The following is a 17,516-nucleotide window of genomic DNA, read 5'->3' as shown; positions in this document are numbered from 1 at the left end:
CATTCCTGTTGCAAAATAGCAAGCTGGCAACTAAAGGTGGGGGCAAGAGGGGCAACACAAACCCAGTTTGATGTACCCAACTGTCATAATGTTTTCAGCCCATAGAATGCTACCAATGTCTCAAAGGACCATTGCAATTTATCTTCCTGAATTTTCACATGAAGCTTATTTATTAGACAGCAACTGTTAACTGTGATATTAACCACAAGCTTTTACAAGTCTCAAGCAGCACCTAAAAGTCAAGTGAGGAAGCCCCAGTTGCTCTGGGAGTCTAGGCAGGCTGTTTTAGAGTCTGCCCACTGGGGGCTAAACTGCCTGAGCTACTGCCTGCTAGCACTCAGGGCCTTCCTGACTCAAAGGAAAGCCCAGGATGCAAGGGATGCAGGATGAGAAGGTCTATCCCATCTCCTTCTACTAAGCAGGCAAGTATTGTCAAAATTCCTGAGAAGACAAATGAAGCCAACAGCATCCTAGTCTACAGCAGTACCAGCAGGTCTAAAAATAAGGATATAAATAAAGGGAACAAGATCTAAATTTGCTCTAACATTGCCTATGGCTGTCACTAGAAATCAGCCATGGCATTTGAGAGTCAGACTATCATTAAATGAAAACATAGCACTTCCATCCTCTGGAAATTGCAGAGGCTCCTGAAAGTCTTTTGGGCACCCTGAGAACACATCTGAGGAAAGATTAGCCCTCCAGTCATCTACAGCTACATATTAACAGGGAGAAAATAACAAAACATTTGAGAAGAGTTTTATGGGAGAACCCCAGACACAGGCCAGGAAACCCAGAGTTACAGCTTCTCAGTGAGCAACAGCACTCATCCTCTCTGCCTTCTTCACAGCAAACATAAGCAAAGTCTTCAAAATCTACAGATTCCTACAGGTAATGCTCCTGACTGCAGTATATTCATGTTCAATTTCTATTTCCAAGACAGTCTCCATCATCATAGCTTCAAAGCACAGTGGGATGCTAGGAGAAAGCTCATATGACGGTGCAGGTTTCAAGGGAATGGAAGAAGTAGATACCGCCTCCCTCAGCTCTGTGCTCCCACCTCTCTTTTAAAACAGGAATAATCCGGCCTGATGGCTGCAGATGTCTCAAGCCCCACCCCCTGGGTTCCCTCCTTCCCAGCCTCCCTTGGACTAGGGCAGATTTCTTCCAGCATTCAGCTCTACAAGACCTGTTTTACGACAATGATTTCCTATTATTTTATATGAGTTGTTGCATTATTTAAATGTATTGTTATGCAATCCCATCAAACGTATGCTTAATTTTAGGCAATGAGCAGAAAGGTATATAATGAAAGAACAATGCGCATTTTAACATCAAGTCTTGCCTTTTCTAAAACTGTAATTATACTTTATTTTTAGTAACCACATGTAACTCTTTACCCTCTTCTGATCCTGATACGACACCAGGATATTGTATCAGGTATCTATGACCAATTCCGCTCATTATTTGGTGGTTTTTTGGTAATGCAGTGCCTAGGACAAGACCCAACATTCAGCATTAGATGATGCTATTTATCTAGGGCTACTTCTGCACAGTACAGGATAATTTTGGATCCTTACAGAAAACTAGGATTCCTATATGAAATATCTCAATTAACTGTTTTCCATTTACTGGCATTTCTTCCTGCAGATTCTGTGAACATTGGCATGCCTTGCTGTTGTCATGGCAATGAAAGGACTCTATATGTTTTTGGATGTGACTCAAAATATCATTTTATACAGAAATGGGACAACAATTAGAATAATGGACATTGGATGTTCTTGTGCCACTAATTAATGAATGCTCAACAGGAAATAAAGAGCCCAAAAGATATTGAACATAAGCTCCTTGATTGGATACAAGACACAAAATTGCTACTTGAGACCCCATCTTGCAGTTAGGGTAAAGCTTTGTCACTCTTGAGCGGTATTAAAATCACAGTGATCTGCCTGTGCTCTTGCTTAGCTAGACCAGGATCGAGATTTGCCCAAATAAAGACTGCTCTTAAAGTTCACAAATACATGAGTCTTGTACTGTATACCCATCCCAATAAAGGTGTTGAAACCATCATTTCTCTGTGAGGGCTCATTCAAAAGCAAGATTTCTCTTGGCCAGTGAGTTCACAATTTGTATCAGGCAACAGAAAAAGAAAAATATTTCAGAGGAGCAAGTTTACCAATTAAAAGACAAGGAGAGGAGCTTATGTCAGTCACTGATCAAGTGTGGAAGATGCAGTTGCAAACACTAAGAAACATAACTAAAGCCAGCCTACCCCAATCTATAAAGCATTTGGAAAAATTGATTGCTAGGCTAGAAATACCATTCACCTATGCCTTCTATATGTTACTCATCACAACACCAGCTCTTTTCCTGTAGATCCAAGGTATATGAGGGAAACTGTTATTAGAACATTTTGCTGTGCAGGGATGCCAAATATGGAGACACTGAAATATATGCATCTGTGTCAGTCACTAATTTAATCTTCTGACTCATGTTCTGGAGTGACAGTTCTTCTGCATGGCACTTCCTGTTCATACCAAGCTGAGCTATACTAGCTGTTATTTATTAGAAAGCAACCTAAAGCCACATCCAAACAGCCAGCTGGCTCCTACCCCAGTACAAATCATCACTTGCTGCATAATCAGCACTTTCAGAGCTCAGGTCTGCAGGTGGCTGTGCCACTTCCCTCCTTCTGTTGGATCCCATCACACCACACATTTCCTTTCAGAGTAGGGACCTATCTGAAGTAACCTCACATTTAAGATCCAATTCAAACCACCACCATCTCTCCCTTTCTTTAGCTAGCTGATAACTTCCTAAAACTGACACTGGTCAGTCTGGCTGAAAGCTTTCTCCAGCTCAGAAATGGCCAGGCCAAAACAGCAAACATGCCAGAGACAAATGAGAAAAAAAACCCCATGGGAAACAGGAAGAGTTTGTACTGGAAGACAATGAACGAGAATATAATGGGGAAAATAAAAGAATTTTACATGAACAACTAACAACTAAATTCATACACAAGACTAATTCCAAACTAATATATGAATGGGTACAGAACTTTTTTAGCATATGTAGCAAGAACGTTATTAGCACTTCAGAAGGATTAGTAATTCACCTTAGCTCAATATGATAGCATCCAGTGCACAGCCAATATGCATCTTAAATGTTGTGTCATCATTACATGCATAAAGATACTAGAAGAGTTAAACAATAAATGACCAACAGGCAAAGTATCATTCATAGAATTGCCACTGCCAGCTTCGCAATACCTTTCAAGCCTTACTTGTAAATTTAGGTCCCCCGCTTTAAGAACCACTGTTGGGCAATCCTGCAGTTGCATCCCCACTTCATAACCCTTTAGTAATACAGTTAGGAAAGTACTTGTCACAGTTGCTTCCCCCTGCCTCCTGTCACCTTTCCTACGCAGTGAGCAAGGCAAACCAAGACCTCTGGATAAAAACACAGACAAGAGAGAACACAGAGATCTAACATCACCTTAGTGCTTACTACTGGAACGTGCAGATGAAAACAGACTGAGACTAGTTGTCCCTTTGCATTTAAAGTGGAGAGGTTATCCACTATTGTGGCCCTGGAGCAACAGAAGCAAACAGACTGGTTAGTCTTGGCACGACATAGGGGGGTGTACTGGAGGGCTGCCTAATATAGTACGCAAGAGATGGGTGCCTGTACACATTAACTTAATGCACAATAAACTCACTGCTGTTCCAAAAAAGGAGTAGCCACAGTATTTCATGAGTTAATATTTACAAACAGTTGCATCATATGAAACTGGACTCAGCAGCAAAATAACACTTGAGCTGTTTTTAGCAAGCCCTAATATTCTGTCTTGCTTCAAGGAAACTCTAGAGGTGAAAAATTTAAGGAGTAAAGATTATAATTAAAGTTTATGTAGTCATAAGCACTGCACTGATCCAGTCTCCATTTTCATAAGGAGAAAAGAAAAAGTAACATTTCATTAACTTATCCAGAGGGCTTTGGTTAAGCAGAAAGGTTCAATTTTTTTTCTTTCATTGAGGCCATCTGACCTTAAGTCTCCTTCCAACGTACTGCTCTCTGAAATGGGCATAATGCCAGTAGTTATATGTATAGTTTGCTTTCAAGTTACTGTAATCTTTCTGCACAAATGCAGAATACCATAATTGTTCCACACAAGATCCTATGCATGATTTCTTTCACCAAGAGGCATTCGGTTTTGTAAGTCAGAATATATCATTAATTTTATTAAAGCCATTAATAACCATTAAGCCTAAGAAAAGCAGCACTTTACGCTTGTAATTGCTTTGTTTTTCTTCACAGAATACAGATGCATAGAGCCAGTACTGCTATCATCAACACTAACAACATTCAAAGGCCACAGGTAAAATACCCACATCATCATGCCACATTAGACCTGAAGGCCTGAAAGATACTGTAAAACATCTTGCCTGTACAGCATATTCTAATGCATTGTTCAACATTCGTAATGACTTCTTCCATTTTCTGTAGATCATTCCTCAGATAAAAAAAAAATTTCCCCCAAAATCTTTTTTTTTCCCTCAGGGGGAAAAAAACCCCCAAACATACAACTCTATTGTCATCCCAGAATTTCTCTTTCTGAGCTTGAGCTACAAAATCCGAGTTTATAAGTCTTTTCCAACTGACAGCTATGTCACTTCCTTGCTCATGCTCCATTCACTATCTTTTCCTTCCTTTTTTCCTGTTAGTTATTCACCCAGTCCTCTAATTTCATTTTAAAGTGATTGTTCTTTGGCTTCTGTCAGTTCATTGATATTTTTCTAGTCTTTAACTGGAAGTGAATATTCTAACTGTTGTCTGAAAGCTGTACAATGAGGAATTATCCTTCTGCTTTCATGAATCAATGAGTACTCTGTAAGGCTAAAAGCATTTTTTTCCCCCCATTGTTGTCACATTTCCTCTCATTCCATTTGTTCTTGGGTTCAATTTTTCCCAACAAGCACCACAACAGAAATAATATCCTCCTGGACCTTTTACCAGGAGATCTCAAAGTGTTTCTCAAAAGGAATCATCTTTCCCTTAGATGAGTAAAACACAGTTATAAATAGGATAATTCTCTCACCCCAGTATATGTAGCACAGGTTGTGTTCCAGCACAGCATGTTACCCAATATTCTGCTTTTAAAAGAAAGCCCCCACTCATACTGGTCTTTTTAGAAAGAGACTGGTAAAGTTCAAGCATTGCTTTTTTCTGTCCCACACAGCTTCTTGGGCTGCTATCACTACAATATGGGGTGTTTACAAATTCCAAAAACTCAGCAAAAAACACCCAAAACACTCCCCTTCAACTGCTTTCTTAGAATATTCATTGTAACTTCTCACATTTCCCTAGAAAATGTGGTTCCTCCAAGTGTTCCAACAGTTCAACACACTGCTTTGAAGTTTTCCTTAAGAAATGTTCAACTGGTTCGACATCAGTTTTCATTTAAGTCATCAGATGTACTCTCATTCGCATTCAGCCTAGAAGAGCCCAATTCTGCCCCGCTAACCTGCAGGTTTCATCAGTGACTGAAAATAAAAAAAAATATGATAAATATAACATAAATATTCACAAAATCCCAAGTATGAAATTCTACCAGGGGAAGACAGTTTGCAGTAAACACAACAGAACCTCAGATCTATGCTACCTACTTCAGATCCCTGAGTACCATTACGTTGAGACACACACAGAGCACAAGAACACTCCCTAACACACCATGACATCCTTCAATACAGTCTCCTCCTCTTAAATTCTCAGTACGCCTTCTGGATCTCTCTCTCATATTCTTTTAAACCATTATTAGAGAAACCTTATCAGCTCTTAATTTCTGGGTGCTAAGCAAAAAGCAGCTTCCAATTCCTGTGACCAGTTCAGTGTGTTATGAACTAAGTACAGCACCCTCCAAACTTCAATAAGGAAGTTTTAATAAAGATGTAAATTAACTCCTGGAGTTAGCAAGAAGGTCCAGCATTTCCAAACTGCCCAAGATCTAATTAAATAAGGTCTTAGAGAAGTTATACAATCCTGGGTCTCAATCCAAGTTTTTTAGTCCTTTGAAAACAGAAGGCATACAATTAGTTGCAACAGTTGAATACAGCCTTGAAACATCCTTTAATGCTAATTGATAAATAACCATAACATCCTGTCATTTGTCCAGGGGAAATGCAAGTGAGGTAGTGCAAACATAAAACAGCTATATTCAGTACTGTATTGATGTGATTTTTGTTTTCTTTCAACTAATTAACACTGTATTAATTAAATATGTCACTGAACTCTTTCCCAGTTTAGCAGTATGAGAGGCTGGGTTTGCCCCCAGCGGAGATGTGTCTACCCCTCGTGCAGTGTTTACAACTCTGACCAATGGAAACAACAAAGAACAATGATCCATTCAGGTGCTGAAGCGCATGGGAGAATCCATAATGTTCAGCTTAAATAAACTCGTTCAATAATGTAATATTCAAAATAAACATTTTCCTTTTTCCTTCTAAATGAATTAGCTAACAGGGCCATTTAAATTGTTCACAATGCCTTGTGATTCAGCAGTTTTGAATGTTGTTTTTACAAAAGCTTTCTGTGTTAGGTCGCTTCATTTTATTACTCTGAAGATTTACCTTAATTTTTAAAATACAGCCCTATTTATGCTTCACATAACCAAGCACAAACTATTACTGAGTAGTTTCTAGCATGGCAAAGATGAATCAAAGACAACTCCTTAATATAGCACTGGTTGAAGATTCCCTCCCCATTTAAATAACTGGAGTGACAGAAAAGGAAACATAAAAAAGGTGAAGGAAATACCAAAAGTGACAGAAAAAATCTGAAAGGAGCATTTTTTGAGTGAGATTAGAAATTCAATACCTCAGTTATCTGGTTCCAGCTGAAGCACTCAGTAAGTCCATATTCTCTGCTCTCACATGTAGAGTTTATCATATTTATGTAGATACCTGGTGTGCCAGCCTGTGAAGAGAGGCTGAGGCTTTAAAGTCCTTTTTGATCATGCTGTCACATGCATATTTCAGAGTGAGGTTATACAGTGTTGAATACTGGTGCCAGGATCAAAGTCCAAGCTACAGAATTAAACATACTAGCAGGACTAGTACAGGATGGTTAGTTTCAGCATGGTGACATGTGAATGACAGACATCTCTTTTCTGTTGTTACAGGGTGCCACAGAAATAAAAATTCCTATTGTATGAGAAGGTACCACCCAGGAATATGCCTCAGGATAGCAGATGAGCCCACACCCACTGCCACCACCTACACCTTCCTAAACTTTTCTCCCCCACCATACAATTCAGTACCCCTCCCCACCTCTCCCAGCTTCTCCTCAGTGCCATTCCCCTCTTCCCCTCATCCACAACACTTTCTCCCCTCTTTAAGTACACTGTGTGATTTCCTCTTGTATCAATCAACATGTGAACCAGCCCTGCACTGCAAGGCCAGCCAGCCAGCCTGCAAATACTCTTTATTCCAGCTGGCCCCTACTCAGTGTACACAATACAATCAGCCCAGCAGCCACTGCTTTCACTGGGGGGGGCATATCTGATGTTTGGGCCTGTGATCCAGCTGCTTGAAAATGCAGCATGTCCCAGTTTGATGCTAGTTAATGTTAACCTCAAGCAGGGGAGAGGCTCCAGCATCACCTGGAGAAGATGAGGTAAGCACAGGAATGAGTTAACTTGGCATTTTATTTCGTTTGCAATATTTTGTCTGCAGTATTTTCAATGCTTGAAGTATAACCTGCCCAACATCATTCACAAGCCTTCGCTAGGATATATAACTGTACAGAACAGAGAGCAAACTCGAACAAGATATAAAGAAGACACATGTAACACGTGATACTGTAATACATGCTACTGTAACAGCAACCAACTTCTATAACTCCACCAGCATGAAGAGTGAAACAAATAGCGTTCACCCATGTCATGCCTGTCTAAAAGCAAAGAGGAAGCTCCCTGACATAATATATGCATCAACCAGAGTATTATGTGATTACTGTTTTTCCATTATTGGTAAGTCTTGGGGTAGAACCACTGTGACACACTGATGCTCTCTAGGAACCCTCTACCAGGACATGCCCTTGAACTCACCCAGCCCTTTGCATTTATTTTTTGGTCCCATCCCCTACTAGGAAATTACTGAGATAAAGCTGTGCCAGAGTTGAGCACTAGAGAACAGATTAGGCCATCGTACATATGGAACAGGGAGACAATAAGGCAAAACAACAGTGAAGTAATGGGGAGGGCAAGAGGGATGGTAACTGCCTGTCCATCTTTCCAGGCACTGACATTGGACAGCTGAAGCTTTAAATCAGTGCTCATTCCATTCCTGGCTGCTCTAACATGCCCCAGGATCAAGACCCATGCCTAAACTGAAGCAAGGCTGACAGAAAGTCTACAGCAATAAAAAGAGCACAGACTCGAAGCAGGCTACTGAGAAGGAATTTTAAGCTTTGCAAAGAAGGCAAGGGATTCTTAGATCTAAATGGAGAGAGTGCAGCACAGGTCAAAGATCCTTTAGAAGAGCATCTGGAATAGATGCATCCTTCAAAGAGCACAAGGTCAGGCCTCTAATTCGTTCTAAATGTTCTTCTCTATTTGAAAACAATGGTTTTTACAGCATGAGGAATTGGGCTGTGCTGCACAATAGTTTCACATACAAACGTGACACGGAAGCATGACTACAGGACAATATAGGGCAGGAAACAAAAGAAAGACATTGCATCCCATTGAAGCAGCAGGGCACATCTCTGGCAAGCCAAAAGCAATTACTGAAATGGGAACCTGGCCAGCCTCCCACAGCCAACAGCTATCCTTACAAAAGAGCTATCAGGCCTCTGGACTGCAGCTTTATTTTGTTTCAGAGATGGGGCACCTCCAAATGCACAATGTCACTTAACTTTTAGGATACTGAATTAGAGAACAAAAATAACACCTAGCAAATTATCAGCAGCTTTTCAAGCAGTGAATTCTGTTTCTTGGCTACAAAGTGATCAGATGCTTAACTTCTCTGAAGTTACAGCTCAATAAGAAGATGATTTTACACCTGTATTTAAAAATAAGCATGAATGTCTTTTCACAAACATCAGTGCTTTTTGTGAGCAAGACCCTAGATGACAAAAAAAAAGCCAAGTTGATCAGTTTCTTACTAATTCTTACAGAATACTTCAGATACTGTGGTTACAGTCATGGTATGAGATTTTTAATAGAATACTGTAACAAATTTGCTTTTATGTTTTCATTAGCTGAGACACTGGAAGACCAGATAATTTTTATCTCAGTTCTCCTGATTTTTAACATTTGGATCAAAAGAGATATTAAATAACATTTTGTAGCTGTACACATACTCTGAAACAATTGCCCTTAAATTCAGTCCATTTACATTTTCACTGAAAAAAAGCAGCAGTAAATCTTGTGTCACTTCCAAGATACTTCAGAATTAGCATGTGGTCAGGTACAAACCACACACCTGGCATGATCTGTAGTGCCTAAGAAGAGTTTAAGTAATAAGACTATTTAAACAGAGCATATGAAAGTTCCAGTAATCATTAGAAAGAAAAACATGGAATGAGACAAACTCTTTACTTCACACAGAATTAATTCATACTAAGACATTAATGTGACCTTTCTTTAAACAAAGCTGCTACAAACACAGAAATGCACCGAAGGCCAGAGGGGAAAGAAACCAAACTAAACCTGTTTGAAAGAGCATTTAAACATTATTTGTTCTCCTTTATTACTTAATAAAACTTATAAAGTTGATGTTAAATGAACATAATGTTGATTCAATATGCTGGAAGTTCATTTTGCTCAATTGCAAAACAGTTTCTATCTCATCTGAGAAGTCGTACTTTACATTCTGACAAATTAGAACAAATTGGATACATGTTTTGGCCGAATATCATGCAAAAGCCTGAATCCCATATCACGCTTGAGGAACAAGCACTTTAACATTCATTGTAACAAAATGAGCATGTGTGCATACACAGTTTGAGTCTCCAAGTTCCTCCTCATCTTATTGTTGCTATTTTTTTTCTTCAAACTGAGCAATATACACAATTTGGTTCTCAAGCAGATAAGAGGCATGAAATTTTAGACGAGTTTCTTCTAATGTTAGAAACCACTACAGTACAAATTATTTTAAGAATTCAGAAACAAGTTTCCCGAACAAAAGCCTTCTCACTCAGACACCCTGAGGAAAGCAGAGCTGACTTATGACAGGCATGACCAATTCACAGTGAAACCTTTTCTAATATTGTGCATTATACAAGGCCCAAACCACACTTCGTTTATCATGTACTGCAAGGTCACAAGTCTAAGCAAGTAGACCACTAAGAAAATACACATCTTCTTACTATTACTGTATCCAAATACACTGAGTTGTACTAATATGAAGCCTCTGATAACAAACAACCTTTTAGTAACTCTGATTCAGACCATTATGCTTATATATGCTGATCTGTTAACTAAATTCTTTAACAATGTGTGAAGTGTGTACTGGGTGGTTGTAAAACACTATCAGCACAAAGAATTCTAGTCTAAAAGCACTTAGTCTCAATGTGTACAATGAAAGCAACTACGTCACGGTGTCTATGGTAGTCCTAAATTAATGCTCCATTTATTTGCTGACATTGGTTGTCAATGTCAACAACCCAAATTACAGAACATACTTAGTATCCCCTCACCTACAAGTGATACAAAATATACACTGTAGGCAATGTAGTTTTATCAGACTTGGAGGTGGGGAAAAAAAAATGACCAAACCTAAAACAATATAATAACCCCACCAACATAAAGCCAGGACACTTTCAGTTGTTCACAGTTAACCACCCCAGGATTTTCTGCTTTGTGTTCTGCTGTTAATTCCAGATTTATCTACACTTATCAGAACAAAACAAAACAAAAAAACCCCACAAACCAATACAAACCAACCAATGCCCTCCAACAAGTTCAAAGCCCATGCAAATTCAGAAATATCAAACACATTCACATCATGCTGGCTGGCCAGCATTCACCTGATCTCCTCAAGTCTTGGCTAGTGGCTTAGTCCTGTTCAGCGCTTCTAAGTACAGAAAAAAGTGTAAAGAACACAGAATTTACCAACTTGATAATTTTAATCAGAAATAAAGCCAAGACTTGTCACTACTGAAGAAACTACTGAATTCAAGTGTATTTCTAAAGAGAATTTCACAGTCACATCTAAATCAACTAGGCCTTACCTCATCCCAATACCAAATACCAAGGTTTGTTGGGTTTTATATTAGAAGGTTTTGAGATCCAGTCTTACTTTCCAATGGAAGACAAATTTTTTTGTTCTCACCCCAATATTTTTTTCCATTACTGCTATTCACTTTGACCATTCCTATATGACCACACTCATTATCTTTTACAAGAAATTGCATTTAAATCAGAACAAACCACTCCTGACTGTCATATACTTGTCAGGTCGGTAAGGGCTCTCTACCTTCCCACAACCAGGCCACTGGATATAGTCACATCACAATGCTTGCCTTCCCTGGACCTGAGCTTTACTGCAGAGAGCATACGCTGCAGAATGCAGATATTTTTGTCCCTCTTAACTTACTCTGATTAAGTGCTCTTTCCTCAGCACAGTCCCAGGATGACTATATGCTGCATGTCTTCTGTCATTTGGTCTGTTATAGCCCAAGCCTAGATATATTTTTCTTAATTGCTACACATCATCTTTGACAGGCTTAATTAGCTTCCAAGTAGACTGAGAAGGACACCAACAGTACATAAGGCCAAGAAAGAGAACATATTAGCTATCTCTTCATAATACTTACTATGCAATGTCTAAATTAAACTCCCTGACAAAAATAACAAAATTTAAAAACTGTTAACTGCTTTATTAGTCCTACATTTAGGTGCTGAGATTCAATAGGAAACGCATCTCTTGCAATCCACTGTCAGGTCTCACAACATGTATAATAAATAGCATTACAAGCTTTGCCATGTGAGGTTCATTTACTTGAGTTGCTATTATCAGCATTACTCATGAGCAGTGGAGTGGGTTGGAATCTCATTGATTTAGAGTCATTTAGGGCCATCTATTCTATCAGCTTTCCAGGAAAGCCTCACTAAGCTCATTTTATGCCCATGTAGGAGACATGAAGAAAGATACTAGACTATCTGGTTTGGGAGGTGCTTTTTGGTCCCATATAACAGAAGTTTTTCTTCAGGAAAGAATCTAATTCTTTTCACACATGCTCCATGATATCTAGGTGCAGCCTTCTCTCTCTGTGCTTGCAGAGTCAGGAACATAGCTCACATCCTGCTGGGCACTGCTCAGCAAGTATGTGCCTTTAGCCACCCTTCCAGAGCCCAAAGGGTTCCCTCAAAGATAGTCAGTCCTGTTACCTGGTTGAACTGAAAGCCCCACAGCTGGAAGCCTCCTGTCAGAGGACAATGCAGTTTGGAGAAATAAGATTTTAGTAACCCAGTGTGTTTCTCCTAGGCTACAGTTTGCAGAGTGACAGAAGGACAAGGAATCATTACATCCATAACAGCCTCTGAAGAGTATACCTTGTTAGTTGCTCCCTCTTAAATGTACTGTCCATTATATACACTTTCAGGGCACAAAGAAGGCTGCCTCCTTAATGAGCATCACTCAAACCAAGCATAAAGTTGCTTCAGCTGTTTGGAATGAACCACTTATCCAAGATTCATATAGCAACTTCCAAGCAATCCTCAGCAACCCCCAGAATGCATCCCTCTGCTTTTCAGCATGTTTTCTAAAACGCTCCAATGCCGGCAAAACACACTACCCAGGGCAGGTCAATCATCATGGTTGCTAAAATTCATCTGCTGGGGATGGACTATGAGTCTCCCAGATTAATACTGTTCTGCATAGGGTCTTTCAAAGTTCCTGCAGAACATGTGCTGCAAAGCTTATCCAAGATGAGGCATCACCTTATACATGGGCAGTAACAACAGTGCCAAAGGGAGAGACAGACACTTTAGATCACAGCAGGTCAGAAGTCTTCTAATTAATATTGCAGAAATTTCTTGAAGCTGAGGCAAGACAGACTGCCAGTGCAGATTCTGTAATGAAGAGCTTGCACTGCCTGTCCAACAGGCACTGAAGTCATGTCCTGGACTTGCAGGGAGCATTGCCATTTCTGTCACAATCAGATTCTGTTTTATTTTTATTTCAGGTTGAAGTTGTCAAGAAACTTTTATTGCCCTCTTTTGTTAATAGGAGAGTTTTCTAGCAGCAAATAGATTCAGTAGTGTGCGCACACCCTTGCCTGGTCTAACTTTAAGACAGGACATCAATTACTCGCAGAGACAGTTCTAAACCAAGACAGGCAGGCTAGCCATGACATCCAGCAGTGAAACAGCCTGAAACCCCACATTTCTTCAGCCCATGTAGCATCCTGTTACCTGAATTTCTCGAATAGCGCAGTAGGATTTGCTTCACTCAGTGGAGCCAAAGCCATTAAACATTATAAACATGTCTCAGTAACAGTTGTACCAGTCTGTAGTCTCTTGAAAAGATTTTCAAAGCAAAGAGAATGAACATCTGGGCTTCTCCCAGTGTGACTTTTTGAAGAATAAACAGCCAGTGCTGCTTGAAATGAAAAATCTGAGTGCAGGTACAGTTTGGGTGGGGAGAACAAGGCAAGAAAGCTGCCATGGGAAGAAGAGAGCCCAAACTTCAAAAGCAAGACAGTAAGAAAGGAACCCACATGATCTTGAAAACATACTCCCTGTTTGATAATTTAGAGAAGTACACTAGGTTGTTTATCTTCATTCTATTCCCTAGAGATTTTGTTCAGAGGTCTTTTCCTTCCAGCTATTCTTACAGAAGGTCATTGCAGCTTCTCAAGTAATTCAGACCCTGCCTTCCCTGTCTCATCTGCCCCAAACCACCCTCCAGTAATACATTCCTAAGTAGCACATATCCGTTGAACTTGGTTTTCTGTCTCCATGGTACTTACGCTGTAAAACCAAACTTTTCATTTGCGTGAAAACTACACCTCTTTTTCCACACAGTTTTATGAAAAGTGTAAGCTGGCAGATTTTCCTCATAAGCATATGGATCTTGTTGATAAATTTATCTCCAGCACTTAGTCTTTGCCACTGTACACAGCCTGTGTCACCTCAGGTGCATCCCACCCATGTTTAGGAGGCTGTGAGAACTCTTCCACTAAAACCAAACAGCAACTTTGAGGTGTGCTCATGTTCAAAACCCCTGGTACAACTCTACAATTATTATTTAGCATATTCAGTAAACTGCCTGCCCTCTAAAGTGCATTACAAACCCATGAAACAGACACTTAAGAATCTTGCAGTCGCTGTTGTGTGGTTCAAGGTGAAGATGTAGTTTTGTAGAAAAATAAATTTCCATGCTTCTTAATGAGTCCCTGATGACTCGCAGATTAATGAGAAATTACTACTACACACACGCACAGTCTTTCAAATGCTGTGACTTGTAAAGGTCACGTACATAGTAGCCAAAGAGAAAAAGCTAACAGGATTCTACCTGACACCACTTTCCTAAGAGAGCTCCAGACTGAAATGAGTCTGCCATGGCAGTAGCTGCCAACTGAGGCTCTCAGACCACTTTTACATTAACAGTTCTTATCAAGAGTCAGCAAGCATGAAGAAAACACAAAAGCAAACTCTTTCTCTCCCAATCATTCCCACCTCTGCTTAAAAGGCAAAGACAAACACTTCTAGCAACAGAACTCAGTGGTTAAATGAACAGAGTGTAGCACAGCACTTTGGTCACAAGCTGTCTGCTTTGCCACAAAAAAAGGATGATGAGGGCTGGGCAAAGGCTTCAGTTATTATCTAGGAGGTATTTAAGATTTCCACCTTCCACTGTGAGCTGTGGGAGCCAGCAGAAAGCACCTGTACTCTCCCTATATTACCTGAACAAAGCTAGGCATTCCCTGAAGCAGTGCAATCAATGTGGAATTACCTCAGAAAGACACAAAGAGAGGCTGAGAAAAAACAGGTGTATCTGAAACCTGACTCTTCTTCAAGGCTCCTCTCCTTCAGTGCTGTACTGGACTGTGTGAAAGTGTCTACTTCTGTTCAGAGCCAGCCCTTAACTGTCCTCTAGAATCAGGCACCAACCTTCTCCTTTGAGGGAGGTCAACTTTCATTCAACACAGCTACAAGAGGTGCTGCTGCTTCATTATTGTATATGGGACTTAGAGGTTGCTCAGACCAAAGAGTTATCATTGTTTTCTGTCCAACTGATTAGGGCTCTCAGCTGTGAAAAGGCAAGAACTCTGGTAGCCAGAAGCCACACAAGAACTATTTATGTATTTTAGCTTAAAATGCATTGTAAGCACATACCATTGCAGGCTAAATGGCCTCAGCTTTCAAAGCAAGAGAAGGTTGCATCAGTTGATTCGGAGCATTGAGATCAGGAAGTCAGTTCTGCAATGTAGATACTAGCTAACAAGGAAGGAAAACTACAAGAAACAAACAGTTACTGCTCCAGAGAGCAGAAGCTGAAGATGGACCTGGTTTGACCTCACTTGCATGCAACTATGAAACATCTCTGCATGCAGAAAACAGATCCCCCTTCTGTGAGCAGCAGCATTATTCAGGTTCCTCTGACTGTGCTGGCTGTGGTCTGAAAAAAGCTGTATCTATCAACTATGGCAAAACACAAAGTATTTGTTGCTCCATGTGCATGACTATTCTGATCTCTCTGTAAGCAACACCAGGATACACTCAAAAAAGAAGAAAAATAAAATCATAAACTCTTACATGCTATAGAAAACCCAAAACTAGAGGTCTAAGTAATTTTAGACAGCTTGACTGCTAACTGATTAATCTTTTCATTTATCATGGTCCCATTTACAATGTAATTACAGTGATTTTACGTGAATGACTTCAGAAAATCATATGTTCTGTATAATATCTCTCTCCCAGCATTGTGCATGTCAAACAGAATAGCTCTATGAACTCAGTCTTCAAGATAGAAGAAAGAATCATCAATAAATTTAAGCTAGTATTAGCATAACAGTACAGCCCTGAGCCCCAGTCACAAGTCTGCTAAATGGCAGGGTTTACTTCTGGAACTGTATTTCTCCCCACAAAATAACCAAACATCAAGAAAGCATCTGGAGTTCCTAATTCATCTATTTGCCTCATAGCAGTATAAAGAGATGCACAGATACATACTGTGCAGAGGACAGTGCATATTTAAATACTGACTTTTACTACCACTAGCTTACAGAGTGCTCCTGTGCCAGACTGAGAAAAGCCCTTCTTCTGCTCTGATCCAGGTGCAGATGCAGGAAAATGAAGTACTCTAGATGACAAGAATAACATTACATACTCCTAACTTATGATCTCAGGCTTTGAGCCATTCACATTTCAAACTCAGACTTCACTTGCTGGAGACTTTTGAGGACTTAACTTTGTGCGCTGCAGCTTTTAAAGGCCCAGCAGGAGCTGAGACACAACTAAGGCTCAGCACTGAAAGCAAACTCCATCCTTACACTGTGTTCTATTACTTGAATTGCATGACTAGGACTAAACTTAATTTAGCATTTCCTATCTTTGATCACCTGAATTAGGCTCTAAGCTAAATATTAGAAAGGCTTTTCCATGTTTCAAACAATAAATTTAATGAAATTCCTATTTCATACCAATACAACGTATTTTAGGTAGACAAAGTAGAAAGATTTAATACAGCTGAATCACTTAAAACCTTTTTTACCAAATAACTGTTATATTAAGACAATTTACACACACTACTACAGGATACCTCAGTAATTCGTAACAAAGTATAGTATGTAGCTCATGAGGCTCACCCTTGGGAAAACAAGTATATTAGAACCTATTGATGTGACACAATTTTTCTTGATTCTGTTGAGCAGATACCTCCCACCCTGAAAAGGCCTGTGACTGAGCACAGTTCTAAACAAGAAAGGAAAATGTTACACCTCTGATAGTGATGGTCACACATTGCAGCAAGCTGCTATAAAAAGCTAATGCTCAGTGACAGTCTCTCCCCCTAACCCGTCAAAAATAACAGTGAACTACACCGGCAACAAGTCTATGAGGAAAGCCCTGAGAAGACAAGTCTCCAGCATGCAGAGCTGCAGGTAGAACTCAAGGTCCATGCTACCAGGCCTCTGAAAAACCTAATAGCCTCATGTTTCTGACATGGGGTATGCTGTGCTTAGGGCAGTCACAGGCTTCCTGTGAAAACACCACCCCCAAACCCACAACCTCGTAAGTTGTTCCTGCCCACCTTGTAACACAGCCAAAGCCCATTCTCCACCCCACCAGGGCTCCCCAAGGCTTTTCCTCACATGACCCTTCCCTCAGCAACATTACTCACACTGATGAGGGCTGCAGATTCTTGCCTGAAACCTCCATGTTCTCGGCTCGTCACAAGCTCTGCCCCCCGACCAAACGTCTGCCCCTGAGCCTCAGCAGCACACCCAGTTCTCCCCAGCTGGGGTACAGCTATGGCCATTCCCCATAAGCATTCCAAGTCTCTCTGCCCCAG

At 40.2% G+C, this 17,516-nt stretch overlaps 1 protein-coding gene across 1 annotated transcript in view; it reads right to left on the bottom strand.

The window, feature by feature from the left end:
• Window positions 1–17,516, bottom strand: part of HERC1 (HECT and RLD domain containing E3 ubiquitin protein ligase family member 1) — a 115,153-nt gene that overhangs the window by 97,030 nt on the left and 607 nt on the right. The gene's annotated exons all lie outside the window — the stretch shown is intronic.

This window comes from Psittacula echo, assembly GCF_963264785.1.
Source record: "Psittacula echo genome assembly, chromosome: 10".
Classification (NCBI taxonomy): Eukaryota; Metazoa; Chordata; class Aves; order Psittaciformes; family Psittacidae; genus Psittacula; species Psittacula echo.
The sequence above is the reverse complement of the archived record's forward strand: the minus strand, read 5'-3'. Positions and strand labels throughout refer to the sequence as shown.